The sequence below is a fragment of the Tachyglossus aculeatus genome, chromosome 1 (genome assembly GCF_015852505.1).
Source record: "Tachyglossus aculeatus isolate mTacAcu1 chromosome 1, mTacAcu1.pri, whole genome shotgun sequence".
In the NCBI taxonomy this organism is placed as follows: domain Eukaryota; kingdom Metazoa; phylum Chordata; class Mammalia; order Monotremata; family Tachyglossidae; genus Tachyglossus; species Tachyglossus aculeatus.
The window spans coordinates 138,709,751-138,726,832 of NC_052066.1; the positions used below are offsets into that span (position 1 = coordinate 138,709,751).

At 45.7% G+C, this 17,082-nt stretch overlaps 1 protein-coding gene and 1 non-coding gene across 2 annotated transcripts in view; one reads left to right on the forward strand and one right to left on the reverse strand.

The window, feature by feature from the left end:
• CDC42EP3 (CDC42 effector protein 3) overlaps window positions 1-17,082 on the forward strand; it is a 55,849-nt gene that overhangs the window by 11,903 nt on the left and 26,864 nt on the right. The window lies entirely within an intron of this gene.
• Window positions 10,690-10,825, reverse strand: LOC119934883. The gene has a single exon (XR_005453029.1). It is a non-coding gene; the product is annotated as a small nucleolar RNA SNORA57 (small nucleolar RNA).

Consider the following 17,082-nt stretch of genomic DNA (forward strand, 5'->3'; position numbering starts at 1 on the left):
CCACCCCACAGCACTTGTGTATAGATGTTACATATTTATAATTATAATTCTATATATTTTTATTAATGATGGGCATATATCTATAATTCTGTTCATTTATAATGATGCTACTGATGCCTGTTTACTTGCTTTAATATCTGTCTCCCTGCTTCTAGACTGTGAGCCCGCTGCAGGCCACGATTGTCTCTATTTCATTCATTCAGTCATATTTATTAATAATAATAATAACGTTGGTATTTGTTAAGCGCTTACTATGTGCAAAGCACTGTTCTAAGTGCTGGGGTAGATACAAGGTAATCAGGTTGTCCCACGTGGGGCTCACAGTTTTCGTCCCCATTTTACAGATGAAGGAACTGAGGCCCAGAGAAGTTAAGTGACTTGCCCAAAGTCACACAGCTGACAAGTGGTGAAGCCGGGATTTGAACCCACGACCTCTGACTCCAAAGCCCGGGCTCTTTCCGCTGAGCCACGCTGCTTCTCTTTATTGAGCGCTTACTGTGTGCAGAGCACTGTACTAAGCGCTTGGGTAGGACAAGTTGGCAACAGAGACGGTCCCTACCCAACAGCGGGCTCACAGTCTAGAAGGGGGAGACAGACAACAAAACATATTAACAAAATAAAATAGATAAAATAAATATGTACAAATAAAATGAATAAATCAATAGAGTAATAAATACATACAAACATATATACATATGTTGCTGCATTGTACTTCCCAAGTGCTTAGTACAGTGCCCTGTACATAGTAAGTGCTCAATAAATACGATAGAATGAATGAACGAATGAAAAGAACCTAATTATACAGATCAGCTCTGGTGATGGAGTGAGATCTCGAATTGCAGTTCTACTTCTGACACTCATCAACCAGTCCATTGTATTTATTGAGTACTTACTGTGTGCAGAACACTGTACTAAGCCAGAATCCGTGTGGCTCAGTGGAAAGAGCCCGGGCTTTGGAGTCAGAGGTCATACGTTCAAATCCGGGCTCCACCAATTGTCAGCTGTGTGACTTTGGGCAAGTCACTTCACTTCTCTGAGCCTCAGTTCCCTCATCTGTAAAATGGAGATGAAGACTGTGAGCACCCGGTGGGACAACCTGATCACCTGGTAACCTCTCCAGTGCTTAGAACAGTGTTTTGCACATAGTAAGCACTTAATAAATACCATCATGATTATTATTATTATTATTATTACAATGTAACAGAATTGATAGACAAGGTCCCTGCCCACAAAGGGCTTACTTGCAGTCTAGAGAGGGAGACAGACATTAATCACCTGCTTTTGCCCTTCAGCAAGTCAACTCTCTTTCTGACACCTTAAGACTTCACTGATGTCTTAAGAATAAAACAGCTGTCTGCCTGAGGGGTGAACTCAATAATGATTGGAAAAGCATTTCTCTTGTAGCTTTGCCTCTTACCAGTATATATTGCAGGCTGCTGTGTCTTTGGAAAGCGTGACAGCTCCAAAATGGACAGGAAAAAACCACAGCCGCGGCAGAGGGCCGGCAGATCGGATCGGAAAGGGTTACAATCAATCAATCGTATTTATTGAGCGCTTACTGTGTGCAGAGCACTGTACTAAGCACTTGGGAAGTACAAGTTGGCAACATATAGAGACAGTCCCTACCCAACAGTGGGCTCACAGTCTAAAAGTACAAGAAGAGTCACCAACAGTCCTAGACCTCTCTGCAGCTCTATTTAATCCTCTGCCATTCTCAGACTAAATCAGTGTTTGGTTGTTTTTATAGCATTTGTTAAGCGCTTTCTATGTGCCAGGCACTATAGTAAGTTCATTCATTCGTTCAATCGTATTTATTGAGCGTTTACTGTGTGCAGAGCACTGTACTAAGCGCTTGGGAAGTACAAGCTGGCAACATATAGAGACGGTCCCTACCCAACAACGGGCTCACAGTCTAGAAGGGGGAGTGCTGGGGAAGATACAAGCTAACAACAGTAATGATAGTGGTAATAATAATGATAATAATGGCATTTATTAAGCGCTTACTATGTGCAAAGTACTGTTCTAAGCGCTGGGAAGGATATGAGGAGATCAGGTTGTCCCACGGGGGGCTCACAGTCTTAATCCCCATTTTACAGAGGAGGTAGCTGAGGCACAGAGAAGTTAAGTGACTTGCCGAAAGTCACACAGCTAACAACTGGCGGAGCCGGGTTGGGACACGGTCCATGTCCTACATGGGGCTCACAGTCTTAATCCCCAGTTTACCGTTGAGGTCCCTGAGGCCCAGGGAAGTGAAGCGACTCGCCGGAGATCACACAGCAGGCAAGTGACGGAGCCAGGGATAAGAACCCGGCTGCTCTGCGCTAGATCACGCTACAAGTCGAGGGCATCTTCTAGACGGTGATCCCACTGTTGGGTAGGGACCGTCTCTATTTGTTGCCAACCTGTACTTCCCAAGCGCTTAGTACAGTGCTCTGCACACAATAAATACGACTGAATGAATCCTGACCTCCAGAATAACAAGGGAATGCGCACCCGGCAAAGAGTCGGTGGCAGAGCTAGAAATGGGCACTGAGATGTCCTCGCCTTCCATCATCATCAATCGTATTTATTGAGTGCTTACTATGTGCAGAGCACTGTACTAAGCGCTTGGGAAGTACAAATTGGCAACATATAGAGACAGTCCCTACCCAACAGTGGGCTCACAGTCTAAAAGAGGGAGACAGAGAACAAAACCAAACATACTAACAAAATAAAATAAATAGAATAGATAGGTACATCATCTGACCCAGGACAAGATGAAGAGCTGTGTGCTCCCAAGGTAGCGATTCAGAGCCATCAAAGCATTGCCGCCGCCACGAATATCCCTGGGCAGACCAGATAAAGATTCTGGTGGGAAAGATAGAGTGAGCCGGCCTTGGAGACCCCAGGGCGGGGAGCCTTCAAGAGACCAGCGGCCCCTCCGAGCTCTGTCCCCTTTGATTCTGTGCATCGGTGATTAGCCATCTGTTTCTCGATGGAAGGCCTCCAGGAAGGGCCTGAAATCATCCAGACACGGTGCGGGGAAGTCCCCAGAGCTATCCAGCTCCGTTTGGATCGTAGGAATCTCACCCCACACGGTTTTTGACACCGGGTGACCGGTTACTTGGCCCTGTGTGGTTTCTGGAAGAGCCTCTACCCCCTTTAGGACTGCTTTGCGCGAATTTCAGAATTGCGGCCCCATCCATCCTTAGCTACTCCGGTATGGACTCCAGGGTTTCCAGGAGAAAAGTGGTTTGGAAAGAAGCTTTCTAAAGACTCTTCCTGGAACCGATCAGAGTTTAAGTGTAAATGGCCCCATTCCGGGTAGCGCTGATTTCCATGAACTTGAATTTTCAAGATCAGAGAGTTTTCCTCCGATACGTCGGTGAATCAATCAATCAATCGTATTTTTTGAGTGCTTACTGTGGGCAGAGCACTGTACTAAGCACTTGGGAAGTACAAGTTGGCAACATATAGAGACAGTCCCTACCCAGCAGTGGGCTCACAGTCTAGAAGGGGGAGACAGAGAACAAAACCAAACATACTAACAAAATAAAATAAATAGAATAGATATGTACAAGTAAAATAAATAGAGTAATAAATATATACAAACATATATACATATATACAGGTGCTGTGGGGAAGGGAAGGAGGTAAGATGGGGGGATGGAGAGGGGGACGAGGGGGAGAGGAAGGAAGGGGCTCAGTGTGGGAAGGCCTCCTGGAGGAGGTGAGCTCTCGGTAGGGCCTTGAAGGGAGGAAGAGAGCTAGCTTGGCGGATGGGCAGAGGGAGGGCATTCCAGGCCAGGGGTATGACGTGGGCTGGGGGTCGACGGCGGGTCAGGCGAGAACGAGGCACAGTGAGGCTATTAGCAGCAGAGGAGTGGAGGGTGCGGGTTGGGCTGGAGAAGGAGAGAAGGGAGGTGAGGTAGGAGGGGGCCAGGGGATGGACAGCCTTGAAGCCCAGGGTGAGGAGTTTCTGCCTGATGCACAGATTGATTGGTAGCCACTGGAAATTTTTGAGGAGGGGAGTAAAATGCCCAGAGCGTTTCTGGACAAAGACAATCCGGGCAGCAGCATGAAGTATGGATTGAAGTGGGGAGAGACACAAGCATGGGAGATCAGAGAGAAGGCTGATGCAGTACGTCCTCTGATAGGTTGGTGATACGTCCGGTACGTCAGTCAACAGGTACGTCAGCGAGGAGGAACTGATGAAGGAAGCCACAGCAGCAGGAATGGGGAATTATAACTGGCAGCAATAACGCAGCTTCCCGGTAGCAATGCTGCTGGGGGCCACTCCAGCCGTTCCTGACTGCTGGCTGGAAACAGTCTTTTAGAACAGGGATAACTTCTTTCGGAATCTCAGGTTCTACCTCGGAATGGGAGAGTAGCGTTTTTGAGTCGGACCTATTCCCCAGCCTTTCATGTGAAGTTTTAAAATGTTTCTGCAAATTCATTCATTCATTCAATCGTATTTATTGATTCATTCATTCATTCATTCAATCATATTTATTGAGCGCTTACCGTGTGCAGAGCACTGGACTAAGTGCTTGGGAAGGACAAGTTGGCAACATATAGAGACAGTCCCTACCCAACCGCGGGCTCACAGTCTAGAAGGGGGAACAACAAAACAAAAAAAGTGGACAGGTGTCAAATTATCAGAATAAATGGAAATAAAGCTAGACGCACAAAATGAACATAGCTTCGCCCACGTCTGGTCTGAAACACCTTCCCTCTTCCAATCTGACAATTACTCTTTCCCGCCTTCAAAGCCTTACTGAAGGCCCGTCTCCTCCAAGAGGCCTTCCCTGACTAAGCCCTCCTTTCCTCTTCTCCCCCTCCCTTCTGCGTCGCCCTGACTTGCTCCCTTCGTTCATCCTCCCTCCCATCCCCACAGCTCATATGTACAAATCTGTAATTTATTTATTTATATTAATGTCTCTCTCCCCCTCTAGGCTGTAAGCTCATTGTGGGCAGGGAATGTGTCTGTTTATTGTTATAGTGTACTCTCCAAAGCGTTTAGTGCAGTGATCTGCACACAGTAAATGCTCGATAAATACCGTTGAATAATGCATGAATCAATCAATCAGTGCTATGTACTGAGTACTTACTGTATGCAGAGCACTGTACTAAGCGCATAGGAGAGGGCAGGGCAGCAGAGTTGGTGGACATGTTTCCACCCTGTGGGTGTGGAATCTTTCCCTTAATACTACCTGTGGTATTTGTTAAGCACTTAATTAATTAATTAATATTAATTAATAATGGCATTTATTAAGTGCTTACTATGTGCAAAGCACTTTTCTACGTGCTGGGGTTGATACAAGGTAATCAAGTTGTCCCACGTGGGGCTCACAGATTTAATCCCCATTTTCCAGATGAGGTAACTGAGGCCCAGAGAAGTGAAGTGACTTGCCCAAAGTCACACAGCTGGCAAGTGGCGGAGCCTGGATTTGAACCCATGACCTCTGACTCCAAAGTCCGGGCTCTTTCCACTGAGCCATGCTGCTTCTCATGTGCCAAGCACCATACTAAGCGCTAGGGTAGATACAAGATAATCAGGTTGGACACGGTCCTTCTTCTACATTGAGCTCGCAGTCTTAATAGGAGGAAGACCAAATATTGAATCCCCATTTGACAGATGAGGAAACTGAGGCACAGAGAAATGAAGTGGCTTGCCCCAGGCCACACAGCAGGCAAGTGGCAGAGGTGGGATTAGAACCCAGGTCTCCGGACTCCCAGCCCTTGGCCACACAACTTCTCAGTGTTAGTTAACATTAACAACCCTCCAAATCCATAAATAAATCTTTATTTAGTGAACTGATGCTCATCTGTATCACTTGAATCTCTTTGATGCTGGCAACGGAGAAAGCGTTGTTTTAAAAATAAAGTCTTGGGCCAAGAGCTTTCTCCTTTTGGAGTCTGAAGAAGCAAGCCCGTCAAAGTATTTGCGTTTCCACGGCAACCTTCAGGAGGAAGCCGTGTGGTTTTAAGTCTGCCTTCCTTTTCGCTGACATTTGGAGAAACACCAGATGTATTTTTATTTAAATAGGGCAAGCGCTTGGTATCACAAACGGTCTCCAGGATGAATAGTAATAATAATGATAACAATTGTGCTGTTTGTTAAGCACGTACTATGTGCCAGGCACTGTAATAAGCACTGGGGTAGATAAGATAATCAGGTTGGACACAGTCCCTGTCCCACATAGGGCTCCCGGCCTTAATCCCCATTTTACAGGTGAGGTAAGTGAAGCCCAGAGAAGTTCAAGTGACTTGCCCTAGGTTGCGCAGCAGAAAAGTGGTGGAGTCAGGATTAGAACCCAGGTCCTCCTGACTCCCAAGCCTGTGTTTATGTTTATAATGGCATTTATTAAGCGCTTACTATGTGCAAAGCACTGTTCTAAGCGCTGGGGAGATTACAAGGAGATCAGGCTGTCCCACGGGGGGCTCACAGTCTCAATCCCCATTTCACAGATGAGGGAACCGAGGCCCAGAGAAGTGAAGCGACTTGCCCAAAGTCACCCAGCTGACAGTTGGCAGAGCCGGGATTTGAACCCATGACCCCTGACTCCAAAGCCCGGGCACTTTCCACTGAGCCACGCTGCTTCTCTAATTCTCATGTAATTATGATGTGGCAATGTAAGATGTCTTATTATTATTATTATTATTATTATGTTAATATATGGTAATATTGTTGATACAATTCTGTGTTCTATCCACTGAGCCACGCTGCTTCTAGATGAAGTGCTCAAGGGTCCGGAGGAAGACCCTGGCCCTCTAGACTGTGAGCCCGTTGTTGGGTAGGGGCCGTCTCTATATGTTACCGACTTGTACTTCCCAAGCGCTTAGTACAGTGCTCTGCACACAGTAAGTGCTCAGTAAATACAATTGAATGAATACGATGGTGTATGCCAGGCTCCCAGAGAACAATCCGATCCGATGCAACTGTTGCTGGCTCTGTGTGGGTGTCTGGGGTGGGAGGGGAGCTCCTCAGGGGTCTCTGATGTGGCTGCTGGAAACTGGAAGTGACAACCATTCATTCATTCATTCATTCATTCAATCGTATTTATTGAGCGCTTACGGTGCGCAGAGCACTGTACTAAGCTCTGACCACGGCCAAGACTTGAGCCAGGGTGACTAGGCGTGCCCTTCCCTGGCTGCCCACCGTGGTTTGCTCGCATTGAGGGGAAGCAGCGTGGCTCAGTGGAAAGAGCACAGGCTTTGGAGTCAGAGGTCATGGGTTCAAATTCCGGCTCCGCTGTGTGACTTTGGGCAGGTCACTTCACTTCTCTGGGCCTCAGTTACCTCATCTGTAAGATGGGGATTAAGACTGTGAGCCCCCCGGGGGACAACCCGATCACCTTGTAGCCTCTCCAGCGATTAGAACAGTGCTTTGCACATAGTAAGCGCTGAATAAATGCCATCATTATTTATTCATTTATTATCTAATGCCTTAGCACGCGTCGGGTCGCTGTGTTGTTGTGCCACCGCGTTTCATTGCTTCTCAACCAGGGGTGCGGGTGGGACTTCAAAGCACAGCGTGGCAAAGTGAATTCAGCCCAAGTTCCTGAAGGGTTGGGCTTTTTCATTAAGGGAGGATGAAGGTCATCTGTTTGCTTCAGATAAGACTTGCTTCTTGGTTGTACGCTACGTCCCTATTGGGGTTTTAATTCTCTATTTTAGGCCTATCAGCCGTTTCCCCGGAGAGCTGGTGAGGGCAATTATAATAATAATAATAATTGTGATATTCATTCAGCACTTACTATGATGTTATTATGTGCCAAGCACAGGGGTTGATATAAATCTAAGCAGATTGGGTAGAGTCCCAATGTAATAATGATAATAGTTGTGATTTTTGTTAAGTGTTTACTGAACTAGGGGCTGGGGTAGAAATCCAGTCAGAAACAGTCTCTGTCCCACAGGGGTCTCGCAGCCTAAGAGGGAGGGAGACCACGTATTGAATCCCCATTTTACAGTTGAGGAAACTGAAGCCCAGAGAAGTTAAGTGACTTACTCAAGGGCCCACAGCAGGCAAATGGTGGAGACAGGCACCTAATATCGCCCCTTCAAATTCATGTCAGTAATAATAATAATAATGGTGGTAATGATAATTGTGCTAAGCACCGTTCTAAGCCCTGGGATAGATGCAAGGTCATCAGGTCGGTCACAGCCCCGTCCCACACGGGGCTCACAGTCTTAACACCCATTTTACAGATGAGGTAACTGAGGCCCAGAGAATACTAATAATAATGTTGGTATTTGTTAAGTACTTACTATGTGCAAAGCACTGTTCTAAGTGCTGGGGAGGATACAAGGTGATCAGGTTGTCCCACATGGGGCTCACAGTCTTAATCACCATTTTACAGATGAGGTAACTGAGGCACAGAGAAGTCAAGTGACTTGCCCCAAGTCACACAGCTGACTAGCGGATTTGAACCCACGACCTCTGACTCCCAAGTCTGGGCTCTTTCCATTGAGCCATGCTGCTTCTCTAAGTGAAGTGACTTGCCCAAGATCACACAGCAGACCTGTGGCAGAGCCGGGATTTGAACCCGTGTCCAGTTTGGCAAATTAAGCCAAAGTGGTCTTTGGAAGGCCAAATAACTCGACTTAGATTAGCATCCTTCGGACACATAATCAGGAGGGTTAATTCTCTGGAGAAGACACTGTGCTTTTAGCTTTAATTCTATTTGTTCTGACGACTTTGACACCTGCCTACATGTTTTGTTTCGTTTTCTGTCTCCCCCTTCTAGACTGTGAGCCTGTTGTTGGGTTGGGACCAATCAATCAATCAATCAGTCGTATTTATTGAGCGCTTACTGTGTGCAGAGCACTGGATTGAGCGCTTGGGAAGTACGAGCTGGCAACATATAGAGACAGTCCCTACCCAACAGTGGGCTCACAGTCTAGAAGGGGGACAGTCTAGAAGGACCGTCTTTATACGTTGCCGACTTGTACTTCCCAAGCGCTTAGTACAGTGTTCTGCACACAGTAAGTGCTCAATAAATACTATCGAATGAATGAATGAATAATGCTAGGAAAAGTCCAGGGAAAACGTGGAAGAGGCAGACTGGCAGCAAGATGGTTAGAGACCATAGCAACGATAATGGAAGAACCGTTAGAAAATTGCGGATTATGGCAGAGGACGGGACGTGCTGGAGAAACTATATCCATGGAGCCACTATGAATCGGAATTGACTCCATGGCACTTAATAATAATAATAATAATAATAATAATAATAATAATAACAATAATATGTGCCAAGCTCTGGGGTAGATGGGACAGAGCCCCCGTCCCACACGGGGCTCAAAGGGCAAGAGGTGGGGGGAAATGGGGAAGCAGCGTGGCTCCGTGGAAAGAGCCCGGGCTTTGGAGTCAGAGGTCAGGGGTTCAAATCCCGGCTCCGCCCCTTGTCAGCTGTGTGACTTTGGGCAAGTCACTTCACTTCTCTGTGTGCCTCAGTTCCCTCATCTGTAAAATGGGGATTTCTAGACTGTGAGCCCGCTGTTGGGTAGGGACCGTCTCTATATGTTGCCAACTTGTACTTCCCAAGTGCTTAGTACAGTGCTGTGCACACAGTAAGCACTCAATAAATACGATTGAATGAATGAATGAATGAATGAAGACTGTGAGCCCCCTGTGGGACAACATGATCACCTTGTAACCTCCCCAGCGCTTAGAACAGTGCTTTGCACATAGTAAGCGCTTAATAAATGCCATCGTTACTATTATTATAAATAGGAGAGTCAGGGAGTTTTCCTGCAGTCCGATTCAGCTTGAGCTCTCCAGCATATCGGTTGGGGAACGCCCGGCTTGAAGGCAGGTGGCACAGCAAGCAGCTGCTCTACTGTATGAACATCAATCAATCAATCAATCAATCATATTTATTGAGCACTTACTGTGTGCATAACACTGTACTAAGCGCTTGGGAAGTACAAGTTGGCAACATATAGAGACGGTCCCTACCCAACAGTGGGCTCACATCAACCTTCGTTTGTTCGTTCCATCGTATTTCTTGAGCGCTTACTGTGTGCAGAGCACTGTACTAAGCGCTTGGGAAGTACAAGTTGGCAACATATAGAGACGGTCCCTACCCAACAGTGGGCTCACATCAACCTTCATTTGTTCATTCCATCGTATTTCTTGAGCGCTTACTGTGTGCAGAGCACTGTACTAAGCGCTTGGGAAGTACAAGTTGGCAACATATAGAGACGGTCCCTACCCAACAGTGGGCTCACATCAACCTTCGTTTGTTCGTTCCATCGTATTTCTTGAGCGCTTACTGTGTGCAGAGCACTGTACTAAGCGCTTGGGAAGTACAAGTTGGCAACATATAGAGACGGTCCCTACCCAACAGTGGGCTCACATCAACCTTCGTTCGTTCGTTCCATCGTATTTCTTGAGCGCTTACTGTGTGCAGCGCACTGTACTAAGCGCTTGGGAAGTACAATCAATCAATCAATCGTATTTATTGAGGGCTTACTGTGTGCAGAGCACTGGACTAAGCGCTTGGGAAGTCCAAGCTGGCAACATAGAGAGACGGTCCCTACCCAACAGCGGGCTCACGATCTAGAAGGGGGAGACGGACGACAAAACAGAACACGGAGACAGGTGTCCAAATCGTCAGAACAAATATTAACAAAATAAAATAAATAGAATAAATATGTACAAGTAAAATAGAGTAATAAATATGTACATATTTGTACGTATTTGTTTGTCCCGGCGAGCGAGGATAGAACCAGCGGACGGGCGACGACCGGCACCGAAGGCATAACGCCGGGGAGGCTGGAGCCCCTTCCCTCTACCTCCGAACATTACGGGGACCGGGACCCCGCCGAGAAATAGAGGATTCATTGTCATACTTACTGAGCGCCTAATGTGTGCAGAGCACTGGACTAAGCGCTCAAACGACGGTCACACACGGTCTTGATTCGTCCCTCTCAGAGCGCCCCACCACTTACCCACTCATGGAGTCACAGGCCATGGGTTCGAGTCCCGCCTCCCCCACAGGTCTGCTGTGTGACCTTGGGCAAGTCACTTCACTTCTCTGTGCCTCAGTTCCCTCATCTGTAAAATGGGGATTAAGACTGTGAGCCCCACACGGGACAACCTCATCTCCTTGTATTCCCCCCAGCGCTTAGAACAGTGCTTTGCACGTAGTAAGCGCTTAACAAATACCAACATTATTATTATTATTATTATTATTATTATTATTATTATTATCAGTTTAGCTGGATCGGATCTGCCCTGCTCTGCCGGGAAACTGTCCCAGTGGGCTCAGCCTTCGGGCGGTCTCATTGTCCGTTCCGCTGCTGCTATAGTCCCCTCATTTCATTCTCAGTATCTTTTCTCCCCTCGGCTCCTCTACTGATGCTCAAACCCGAATTATTTTACAATAGTGACAGGAGAGTTTTGGAGTCGGAGGTCATGGGTTCGAATCCCGCCTCCGCCACATCTGCTGTGTGACCTTGGGCACGTCACTTAACTTCTCTGAGCCTCAGTTCCCTCATCTGTAAAATGGGGATTGAGACTGTGAGCCCCACGTGGGGCAATTTGATCACCTTGTATCCCCCCCCAGCGCTTAGAACAGTGCTCTGCACATAGTAAGCGCTTAACAAATGCCATTATTATTATTATTAACCAAAGAAGATTTGGTCAGTGTCTATTCACAAAAGCCATTTTTTTTTCATGGTATTAAGCGCTTATTATGTGCCAGGTACTGTACTAAGCACTGGGGTAGATACGAGATAGTCAGGTTAGATGTAGTCCCTGCCCCTCATTCATTCATTCGTTCAGTCGTAGTTATTGAGCGCTGTGTGCAGAGCACTGTACTAAGCGCTTGGGAAGTACAAGTTGGTGGGAAGTACAAGTTGGGGCTCTCAGTCTTAATCCCCATTTTACAGTCGAGGTAACTGAGGCACAGAAAAGTGAGGTGACTTGCCCAAGGTCACACAGCAGGCAAATGGTGGAACTGGGATTCGAACCCAGGTCCTTTCAATCAATCACTCGTATTTATTGAGCGCTTACTGTGTGCAGAGCACTGTACTAAGCGCTTGGGAAGTACAAGCTGGCAACATATAGAGACAGTCCCTACCCCCAGGCCTCTGCTCTATCCACTAGACCATGCCTTGAATCTTGAGAAGCTGCGTGGCTCAGTGGAAAGAGCCCGGGCTTTGGAGTCAGAGGTCAGGGGTTCAAATCCCGGCTCTGTCAACTGTCAGCTGTGTGACTTTGGGCAAGTCACTTAACTCCTCTGGGCCTCAGTTCCCTCATCTGTAAAATGGGGATTAAAACTGTGAGCCCCCCGTGGGACAACCTGATCACCTTGTAACCTCCCCAGTGCTTAGAACAGTGCTTTGTACATAGTAAGCACTTAATAAATGCCATTATTATTATTATTATTATTATTGTATCCTGGAGAATACACTTGGAGTGATGATTGCCAGGACCTTCTCAGTGCATTCAACCCTCAGCCTTGATAGTTAGCCATTCCGTTTACCTCATCATTTCTGTTGATTCCGTACCTTTATTTAGGGAAACATAATCCCCCTTCATTGGGAGAAACAGCATGGCGTAGTGGATAGGGCACGACCCTGGGAGTCAAAAGGACCTGGGTTCGAATCCCGGCTCTGCCCCTTGCCTGTTGTATGACCTTGGACAAGTCACTTAGCTTCTCTGGACCTCAATTACTTCATCTGTAAAATGGAGATTAAGAGTGTGAGCCCTACACGCGGCAGGGACTGTGCCCAACCAGATTAACTTGTATCTACCCCAGTGATTAATAATAATAATGGTGGCATTTATTAAGCGCTTACTATGTACAAAGCACTGTTCTAAGCGATGGGGAGGTCACAAGGTGATCAGGTTGTCCCATGGTTTTAATCCCCATTTTACAGATGAGGGAACAGTGGCCCAGAGAAGTGAAGTGACTTGCCCAAAGTCACACAGCTGACAATTGGCAGAGGCAGGATTTGAACTCGTGACCTCTGACTCCAAAACCTGAGCTCTTTCACTAAGCCACACTGCTTAAGAATAATAATAATAACAATAATAAAGATGGTATTTGTTAAGCGCTTACTATGTGCAAAGCACTGTTCTAAGCACTGGGGAGGTTACAAGGTGATCAGGTTGTCCCACAGTTTTAATCCCCATTTTACAGATGTGGTAACTGAGGCCCAGAGAAGCGAAGTGACTTGCCCAAAGTCACACAGCTGACAGTCGGCAGAGCCGGGATTTGAACCCATGACCTCTGACTCCAAAGCCTGGGCTCTTCCCCCTGAGCCACGCTGCTTAATACAACACCTGGCTCATAGTAAGCACTTAAAAAATGCCTCTAAAAATGGATAATGCTTCCAGGGGATCCACTGCTCTGGCCTAATATCCACCATTGAGACAGGTTCACTGATGGGGTTTATACTTGCGTTAATTTTACATTCTGACTTTTTTAATGGTATTTGTTAAGCACTTACTATGTGCCAGGCACTGTGCTAGCCCTGGAGTAGGTACAAGATATTCAGGTTGGACACAGTACATAACCCATGTGGGGCTCACAGTCTTAATCCCCATTTTCTAGATGAGGTAACTGAGGCCAAGAGGAAGTGAAATCAATCAATCAATCAATCAATCGTATTTATTGAGTGCTTACTGTGTGCAGAGCACTGTACTAAGCGCTTGGGAAGTACAAGTTGGCAACATATAGAGACGCTCCCTACCCAACAGTGGGCTCACAGTCTAAAAGGGGGAGACGGAGAACAAAACCAAACATACTAACAAAATAAAATAAATAGAATAGATATGTACAAGTAAAATAAATAAATAAATAAAGTAATAAATAGTACAAACATATATACCTATGTGTATATATATATATGCATATATACCTATGTATATATATATACATATATATGTGTATATATATATATACATATATACCTATATATATATATATATATGACCTACCCAAGGTCACACAGCAGACAAGTGGCAGAGCTGGGATTTGAATCCAGGTCCTTTTGATTCCCAGACCTATGCTCTGTCCATTAGGCCATTTGCTCACTGTGGGCAGGGAATGTCACTGTTTATTGTTGTATTATACTTTCCCAAGCGCCTAGTCCAGTGCTCTGCACATAGTAAGCGCTCAATAAATATGATTGAATTGAATGAATGACTATTTATTGTTTAGACGGGACAAGTTGACCACAGAATCCCCACAGGCATTTACAAGGAATAATATAATCATTGTGCTGTTTGTTTAAATGCTTACTATTCATTCAGTCGTATTTATTGAGCGCTTACTGTGTGCAGAGCACTGGACTAAGCGCTTGGGAAGGACAAGTCGACAACATATAGAGACTCTGCACACAGTAAGCGCTCAATAAATACGATTGATTGATTGATATAGAGGCGGTCCCTACCTAACAATGGGCTCACAGTCTAGAATCTCGGCTCTGCCAATTGTCAGCTGTGTGACTTTGGGCAAGTCACTTCACTTCTCTGTGCCTCAGTTCCCTCATCTGTAAAATGGGGATTAAGACTGTGAGCCCCCCGTGGGACAACCTGATCACCTTGTAACCTCCCCAGTGCTTAGAACAGTGCTTTACACATAGTAAGCGCTTAATAAGTGCCATTATTATTATTATTATTAGAAGGGGGAGACAGACAACAAAAAAAAAACATGGAGACAGGTGTCAAGTCATCAGAACAAGTAGAATTAAAGCTAAACGCACATCATTAACAAAATAAATAGAATAGTAAATATGGACAAGTGAAATAAATAGAATGATAAATCTGTACCAACATATATACAGGTGCTGTGGGGAGGGGAAGGAGGTAGGGCGGGGGGGATGGGGAGGAGGAGAGGAAAAAGGGGGCTCAGTCTGGGAAGGCCTCTTGGAGGAGGTGAGCTCTCAGTAGGGCTTTGAAGGGAGAAAGAGAGCCAGCTTGGCGGTTGTGTGGAGGGAGGGCATTCCAGGCCAAGCATCATCTAATAGCTGAGGTAGATACATTGTAATCGAGCTGGACATGGTCCCTGTCTCACGTGGGGTTCACAGTTTAAGGGGGAGGGAGAACAGGTCTTCAGTACAGATGAGGAAACTGAGGCCCAGAGAAGTGAAGTGACTTTGTTCATATTTATTCTGTTTATTTTATTTTGTTAATATGTTTTGTTTTGTTGTCCGTCTCCCCCTTCTAGACTGTGAGCTCGCTGCTGGGTAGGGACCACCTCTATACGTTGTCGACTTGTACTTCCCAAGCGCTTAGTCCAGTGCTCTGCACACAGTAAGCGCTCAATAAATATGACTGACTGAATGAATGAGTGAACTTGCTCCAGGCAAGTGGCAGGGCTGGAATTCACACTCGGGTCACACGGCTTCCCAGCGCTTGTTTACTTCAGCTCCAAGAGAGATCTTTATCCCAGTTAATTCAATCTGTGTTTTTTTTTAATGGCATTTATTAAGCGCTTACTATGTGCAGAGCACTGTTCTAAGCACTGGGGAATTTACAAGGTGATCAGGTTGTCCCATGTGTTGCTCTCCAGTCCTCTCCAACCACTCCGGCTTACTGTTGAGTTGCAAGATCCCAAGCTGAACCCTGTATATGACAAATATACATATTTATATGATATATAAATATATTTATATGATATATGCTCCCTGAGCCACATTGCCGACTCTCCTCCAGCTGGTTCCATTCATTCACTCATTCAATCGTATTTATTGAGCGCTTACTGTGTGCACAGCACTGTACTAAGCACTTGGACAGTACAATTCAGCAACAAATAGAGACAATCCCTGCCCAGCAACGGGTTCACAGTCTAGAAGGGGGGAGACAGACATCCAAACAAGTAAACAGGCATCCATATAAATAAATAGAATTATAGATATAGCATTTCAAGACTTTGTCCTTTGATTTGTGGCGACCAGCTGATTAGCAGTGGGTCTTTTGGGGCCTCGGGGGCCTCGGTGGGCAGTGAGAAGACGGTCTGAACTTCGGTCCAGCCTTCCTCCGTGAAAGGGGTTAGCAGCCCTGGAACTAAAGCACGACTGGATGATTGCTTTACTAGCTTTATTTCTATATATTCTGATGACTTGACACCTGACCACATGTTTTGTTTTGTTGCCTGTCTCCCCCTTCTAGACTGTGAGCCCGCTGTTGGGTAGGGACCGTCTCCATATGTTGCCGACTTGTACTTCCCAGGCGCTTAGTACAGTGCTCTGCATACAGTAAGCGCTCAATAAATGCGATTGAAGGAATGAAGGAATGAATGATTGCTTTTCCCATGTGTCTTCCCCATTTTGCTTCTGTTCCTTTTCCATTTCTATACATCCTCTGACCATCCCTAATCGCTCAGAGCATTTCCAGGGAGAGCCGACATCAGGAAAATAGCAAAAAGATGAATAGTTGCCCTGTAATAATAATAATAATAATAATAATAATAATAATAATAATAATGGTATTTGTTAAGCACTTACTATGTGCCTCATCTATGAAATGGATATTAAAACTGTGAGCCCCATGTGGGACAACCTGATCACCTTGTAACCTCCCAAGCGCTTATAACAGTGCCCGGCATATAGTAACCGCTTACTACATGCCATTCTTATTCTTATTATTGTAAATGCCTTTGATTAATTGATTGATTTGGGGCAACTACTGCTCTGAAAAAAGGAAAGTCCTCATGCTTAGATACCTATCATATGCATATCCGGAAAACTGGGTTACCAAATTTTTGGTTGTGATAACCATTTAGAGGGGTGTGCTATTTATATTCAAGTCACTAAGTATATATGTTTGTACATATTCATTACTCTATTTATTTATTTTACTTGTACATATTTATTCTATTTATTTTATTTTGTTAATATGTTTTGTTGTCTGTCTCCCCCTTCTAGACTGTGAGCCTGCTGTTGGGTAGGGAACGTCTCTATATGTTGCCAGCTTGTACTTCCCAAGCGCTTAGTACAGTGCTCTGCACACAGTAAGCGCTCAATGAATATGATTGAATGAATGAATGTGCAAAGCACTGTTCTAAGCACTGGGGAGGTTACAAGGTGATCAGGTTATCCCACGGGGGGCTCACAGTTTTAATCCCCATTTTTACAGATGAG